Genomic DNA, 7,141 nt, shown 5'->3' on the forward strand with positions numbered 1-7,141 from the left:
GTTTTGTCATGGATTGACAAAGAGTGAGATTGTTAGAACATGTATGAATCATGTTAGGAACATATGTTAATATAGAATTGGCTAATCCTTTGACAAACGCACTTTACTTGTAATTGGGTAGATCTATGATATGTTTAATATTTCAAGGAACAAGGTTTCAAGTTCAAGTGTTAAAACCATGCAAGTTTGTACAAGAATCAAGTGAAGAAGTTCTGGATTTTAAAGCTCGACAGCTAGTATCTATCAAGGTTTAAAAGGCTGTTTAAGCCTGATGCTTGACAACTACTCGATAGATAGGGTATCTATCGAGATTTAAGAAAATCAGATTTTCATATCTGATTTCACTCCAATCTGAGTATAGATGTTTGGGCTTTCTTTTCTTACAACCCTAAATATATATAAGGATTGTTTTAAGGGCCATCACAGAACAAATCCAATTGGGTATTGGGGTAAGAGTTCAATTGTAGGTTGGTATAAGGTACTGGGATTTCTTTACTTGTAACCGCTTGTTGTGATAATAGTGGATTCTCGGAGTGGTGACCTTAAAATCACCCGGTAGGGTTTTTGCCATGTACGTTTTCCCCATTCGTAAACAAATCACTATGTCAATTTATTTTCCACTGCATATTAACTTAGTTGGTGATTTATTTGGTTAATTCATCACAAGGGGTCAATACATTCTTGGCCAATCAAATACATTAAAGCAAATAGGCCTAGGCTCTTCAAGACATGAAGAATGAGTTTGCTGATGAATTGGTCGTTTCCATGATCAGCAGAAGGTATTGATATCTAGGCCAATAAAGTCGACGAATAGGATTGAAATCAGTGTGAAAAAGAGTCATTCGAGGACTAATCAAATATAGCTAAATAGTAGTCATGTTCACAAAGAAAGGAAAAAATATCGTCCACGCTTCCAACGTCCGTAGGAACTAAGTAGGAAGTTGGGCCGCAACTAGAGGACTTTCTGAGACCCTTCTCTGAATCCTTAGTTTTCGGAGCAGTAGATNAATCCTTAGTTTTCGGAGCAGTAGATACTCACACAATTCATGTTATGGATACTTGAAACAACTAAAAAAAAAAAACCTAGTTTAAGAAAAGAAAACGGTAATCAGGAACAACCTCTTGCATGGAGCACTTCTTCTTCTTTAGAGGATGTTTTAGGGTTCAAAGAAATTTATTCGATTATCTTTGAAACCTAAAAACCATAGTTTAAGAGAGAATACCAAAAAAGAGGGGTGAGAAATTTGAAAGTGTGAAAAGGTGTCTCTCCTAGAGCGTCAAAGAATGTGCTAAATTTTGGGATCCAATCCCTATTTATAAAGACCAGAATACTTAAAATATAAGCAACCACGGGTAGAATATGAATCGGGATGCGTCTTTCTACGAAAAAGTCGAAAAGGGTGTGCCTTATCGGCACCCGAAGAGAATTAGGCCAAAGCCCAAAAGAGTGCAATTCGGCACTTTTAAAGTGCCGTTTGACACTCCAAAAGTGCTGATTGGCACTCCAAAAGTGCACAATGGTACTCTTGGGTGCTGATCACACTTTCATGTTTGGGTGCGTTTTAGACTCCTTTCTTAGGTTTCCTTGAGCCAATCCTTGCACTTAGACGTGTTTTCAATCCATATTCTAAGATTTATATCTCTTTTATAGATAATTTAGATCTTTTTATGAATAATTATCTTGTAAATAAATATGCTAAAATAAACTTTGATAAAGTTCAGATTATCCACAATTTTATTGTTATCCAATTATCCCTTTTATTCCTATGCATGCAATCCTATTTTAGACACTAATTGTCAACCAATCACAAAATTATTTAACTAATTTTGATTTTTTAACCAATCAAAATTAATTTAAATCAATCATGCGCGGTCGACTTTACTTAAACACAATGCATGCTAACCATGCAAACTTGATCATGTGATATTTTTTGATTCGACGGTCCGATTTGAAAACCGAACACACTGTTGTGACCATTAGAATCTTAAGATCATTTTTATGACATGCAATGAATGAATTAATGCATGTAATGCAATCATGATTTTTGGGGTACATGGATGGTCATTCCAATCATCTTTCTTGATTAAATCATGGGTGCAAAATCGAGTGTCTACAAAATGCCCCTCATTGACAAAGCTTGGAAAACGAATGTCAATGTAAAACAAAAACACTAATTTTATTAGCCATGGTTTAATTGATGTTGAATTTTCAAAGATTTCCCAACCTTCAAACCTAAAACTTTGGAACATAGGACTAGTGCCTTACCTTTAGACAAAAATGAAAATACTTGACCTAACTAATAGCTAATGAATTTTGGAAATGATTCTTGACAATTGATGTGGCCAAGAGGCTTTTCCATCCTGATCTTGATAATGGAGTTGTTTGCAACCAAGGGGCTTTTCAACCTTGATCTTGACAAAGGAATTGTTTGTGACCGCGATCTTAACAAAGAAACTGTTTGCGACCTCAATCTTGATGAAAGAAATGTTTGCAACCAAAGGACTTGATCTTGACAAAAGAAATGTTTGGGACCTCGATCTTGACAAAAGGTAATGTCTGTGACCTCGATCTTGACGAAAGGTAATTAGTGCAACATCGATCTTGACAAGGGAACTGTCTACGATCTCGATCTTGACGAAGCAAATGTTTGTGACCAAAAGATCTTGATCTTGACTAAGGAAATGTCTACTACCAATGGATCTTGATCTTAAGGAAATGTTTGCGATCAAAGGATCTTGATCTTGACTAAGGAAATGTTTGCGATCAAATGATCTTGATCTTGACTAAGGAAATGTTTGCGACCATGATCTTGATCTTAACTAAGGAAATGTCTGCGACCAAAGGATCTTGATTTTGAATAAGGAAATGTCTGTGACCACATTCTTGATCTTGACTAAGGAAATCAAGGGCTTCTCATCCTTGAAACCTAGTTGTTGCCTACAAAAGTCAACATTTGGAATTAGTCTTTAACTGATGAGTGTTTTGTTGTTCCCTTGCTTTTTTGAAATGTGTGATATTCATTTGTCTCTTCTTGATTTGAAATTTTTTTCATTTTCATTAAGAAAACTTTGATTGTTTCTTGATGGTTCTTTGAAAAAGATTTTTTCTTGCTTTGACAAAGATTTGATTTTTGAAGCTTGGAATTGGACACTGGAAATTTTGAAATTAAAATCTGAAATTTTGGAGGCTTAAGATTTTGAGATCTAAAATTTTGAGACTTAAGGCTTGGGCTTTGAAACTTGAAATTTTGAAAAATTGAAACTTGGAAAGGTGGAAATCTGTGATTTGAAATTTTGAACATGAAATCTGAGGTTTGAAATTATTGCAACTTGAAATTTTAGGGATTTTGAATTTAAAAATTGGGCATTTAGAATGTGAAATTTTTAAACTTGGGAATGAAAATTTTGAATTGAAAATTTGGGATTTGTTTTAAAAAAACTTGAAAATTTTGAACTTGAAGTTTTATCCTTAATTCATTCCAAAACTTTTTCATCCTTTCTTTTTTTGAAAATTTGATTTTTTTTTTCTCTTTCCATGATGTGATTTTTATTTTTTTTTTCCCCCTTCTAGGAATGGAAAAGAAAAGGAAATAAAAAGAAAATAATTTTTTTTTTGGAGTTGACTGAGTAACTGAGTTGACCCAGTCAACTCAGCTGTAACTTTAATGTAGGGGCCGAATGTTGGCCCCCCATTCATCTTGTCTCTCTTTTCTCCTTTTTTGCTTCTTCCTTCATCGCCTTCTCTTCCTCCATTAACACTATTCACCTTCTTCTTCCACTTGATTTTTCTTCTTCATCTCACCATTTCTTCTATAAAAAAAAATAAATAAATAAACTTTTCTAAGCTTCTCATCCTTCCCTTATGCATCTCCATGAATATTTCTTTAGATCCTTGTGTTTTTGAGCATTTTTGCCACACACCCATTTTTGGTGGAACCCATTTTCAAACCCATTTTTCTTTGAATCAAAATGTCTTATTCTTCCAATGGATCCTCTTTTCTTACTTTTCATGGTAAGAAATATGATTCAACATTTGATTGACATGATAAGAAGGGGCTTCTTCAAGACCCCAAGACCCATGCTCCATATTCTCACATGGACATCAAGGTGAGTTTTTCTTTGGGTTTCTTTGCTTGGAAAAATGTTGTTTCATGCTTCATTGAAAATTTGACGGTGAGACATTGTCATTTTGTTGTGTGTTCTTATTGGAATTTGGGGTATTGTATGATTGATCATGTTGTAATGTTGGCTTTGGAGCATTTTTGAAGTGTTTATTTTTTATCATGACAATGTTGGTGGCTTATGAAATTTTGATAATGTTGGTAGTTTGTGATGTTGTTGGATGAATTTGGCTTGGATTTTAGGAGCATTGGCATTGTGAAAAATTTGTGTTGTGGGCTTGTATGAATATGCTCATGATGTATGTGGAAAATTTTGTTGGCATGTGCAAACTTTGTTTTATGAACATGGCAAAATTTTGTGGGTATGTGCATGGATAAATTTGTGAGTATGGACAAATTTTGTGGGCATGAAACTTTGACTTATGGAAAAATTTTGTTGGGTATGTGATGTTGGTTCATAGAAAATTTTCATGGTTATGACTTTGGCTATGTGAGAATTGGCTTGTTGTGCATGGACATGTAGGAAATTATTTGTTGGCTATTTTGGTCATGTAGAAAATTTTGTGCATGGTTTGGAAAGAAGATTTGGTAGTTGTGTATGGATGTATGAAATTTTTTTATTGTGTGGTGCGGCATTGTTTTTTTTTTTTTTTTTTTTAAAAAAAAAAAAAAAAAAACATACAACAGCCCACTACACAAGTCCACTTTTTGCTCTAATTTATTTTGCAAATCATACACTATCAATAATTTCAACAAACACTTGTGGGGCCTGAGGATTTGTCAAACCCAACCCACTTTGTGTCAGGCCTAAAGGCCCATGCCGAGGAGGTAGAAACGTCCGAGGACGAAAGTAGGAAGCCCAGGTTCCCAAGAAACTTAACCGAGGACGATCCTATCCTCGGCTAGCCGAGATCATAGAAGGGAAGAGCAGCACGCTACCAAAGGGAACCCCCCTGTAAGAGACCGCGCCCCCGGCCCATTTTAATGAGATGTTGGGCCAAACCCATGTTAATAGGTAGAGTCATGTTATTGCCTCTCAAAATGAAGGTTCGACTAGTTATATTTTCCCCTTTAGATTAAGGGTTTTACAATGGAGTCGCCATTTATTTTATTATTGGGATAAATAAGAAAACCAAAATTGAAAAATTCATTATTTTATTAATTTTCAATTGAATTTACATTGATCATAGGAAAATTACATGACTTTGGTCCTAGATACAATCTAAAATAAAAGTACATGGCTTTGTTTCCTAGTTACAATCTAAAAATTGAAAATTACAAGGATAAGCATTTGATCTACTAACCCTTGGTCTAAGTTCGGAAGTTATGTTACATGGTGGAAAGGTGTTAGGCACCCACCTTGCCCGGTGGAACTGGTCTTCTAGACTATAGTGGCCAACATTCATATCATATCATCCAATATGTTAATCAATTTGCATGTTGAATTTAATGTGTGTGTATGTGATAAATCCTAATTCTATTTACTAAGCATTGCATTTGGATTGAAAAATAAATTCTAGTGAATGTGTGTGATTAGTGATATCCTAGATTCAAGGATTTGAAAGAATTATGAAATAAACATGTTTTTCATATTTTTGATGTGAATTTAAGATTAAAACTAGTGTTATGCATGAACATGTGATGAACAACCAAGAACATATGAAGAGCATATTAGAACAACTAAAAACATTCAAACATATTCAAAGGAATTTAAATAATTATTATCATGTTTTAATCTTAAATTCTAATCATAGCAACACAAGAAACAAGTTACAGAAATTATACCTTCATGTAAGATCCATATGGTAGAAGAGGAGACTCTTGGTAGAGATCCTAAGGGTGGAGGAAAAGAAAAGTTAGGAAAGGAAGAGTGAGTCTCACTCAATACCTTAAGTCTCAGGAAGACCAAGATATGACAAGACTACTCAACTTCACTAGAACTCAAGAGAGGGGAATAGATGGGAGTTTTTGTGTACTCTGGAATGAAGGAGGTGGAGGGTTTATATAGTAGTGGTGGAGGGAATATGAATAGAGGGCCATTTAATGAGGGTTGATAAGGATCATGAACCTAGACTTCATTTTAGCCTTGGGAAAATCTAGTGCATTAAATGGAGAGATTGGCAGGAGTGGGGAGCAAGCCAAAATTCGGTTTTCCTATAACTATTGTAACAGCCTGTAGAGCCATCTTCAAAAAATCATATCTGACTCAATTCTGATTGGAATTATCTCGTTCTTGTACTCAAATTGAAGCCCCGGATGTCTAGTTTCTGGGAAAATTAACCTCATTCATAGATTCAAAATATTCTGAGAGATATCAATGAAATGATGAGCAGAGGTCATTTGTTAGAAAATGGTTTCAGCACAATTAACATTAATAGGTCCCAAATTAGCTCCTAATTAACATTAAATGGCTCCAATCACTCCAATTTCAGACTTAATTAGTTTCAAATTTACTCTAATTAAAAGATAATTACACAAATTACTCATTAAATAATTAATGTTTAACTATTTAATTAATTAGGTGTATGTAACCTCACTATAAAATATAGTTCTAACCAATCAAATTATGACACATCATTAATATTAAATTGATTACACTTATAACCAATTGAAATTAATTGTTCATAATCACATATAGTCGGACTCAATTTGTGATAGTGCATCTCAGCCATTAAAACTCGATTTGATGATAACTTTCAATTTGGTGGTCCGATTAGGGCTTATGACCAGTCGATTTGATCGTTACAACATTAAGATCATTTCAGTGAAATGAGATTAAGGATCAAATGACCAGAATCAAGATGCATATTTCTAAGATGAAAGTATCATTGTACCCTCCATGTGAGGTTAAATGCAGGTTGCAAAATGGGGTATCAACACCCCCGAAGCACCTCAAAAAAGAGACAAGTGCATTGGGCCAGCCATGGAAGCATGGTGGAGGAGCAATTCCAGGAGGAACTGTCACCTCAACATTAAATGACCACAACTAACATTCTGTCCACATTAATGAGGAAATGACC

The sequence above is a fragment of the Quercus suber genome, unplaced genomic scaffold (assembly GCF_002906115.3).
Source record: "Quercus suber isolate HL8 unplaced genomic scaffold, Cork oak 2.0 scaffold_569, whole genome shotgun sequence".
In the NCBI taxonomy this organism is placed as follows: Eukaryota; Viridiplantae; Streptophyta; class Magnoliopsida; order Fagales; family Fagaceae; genus Quercus; species Quercus suber.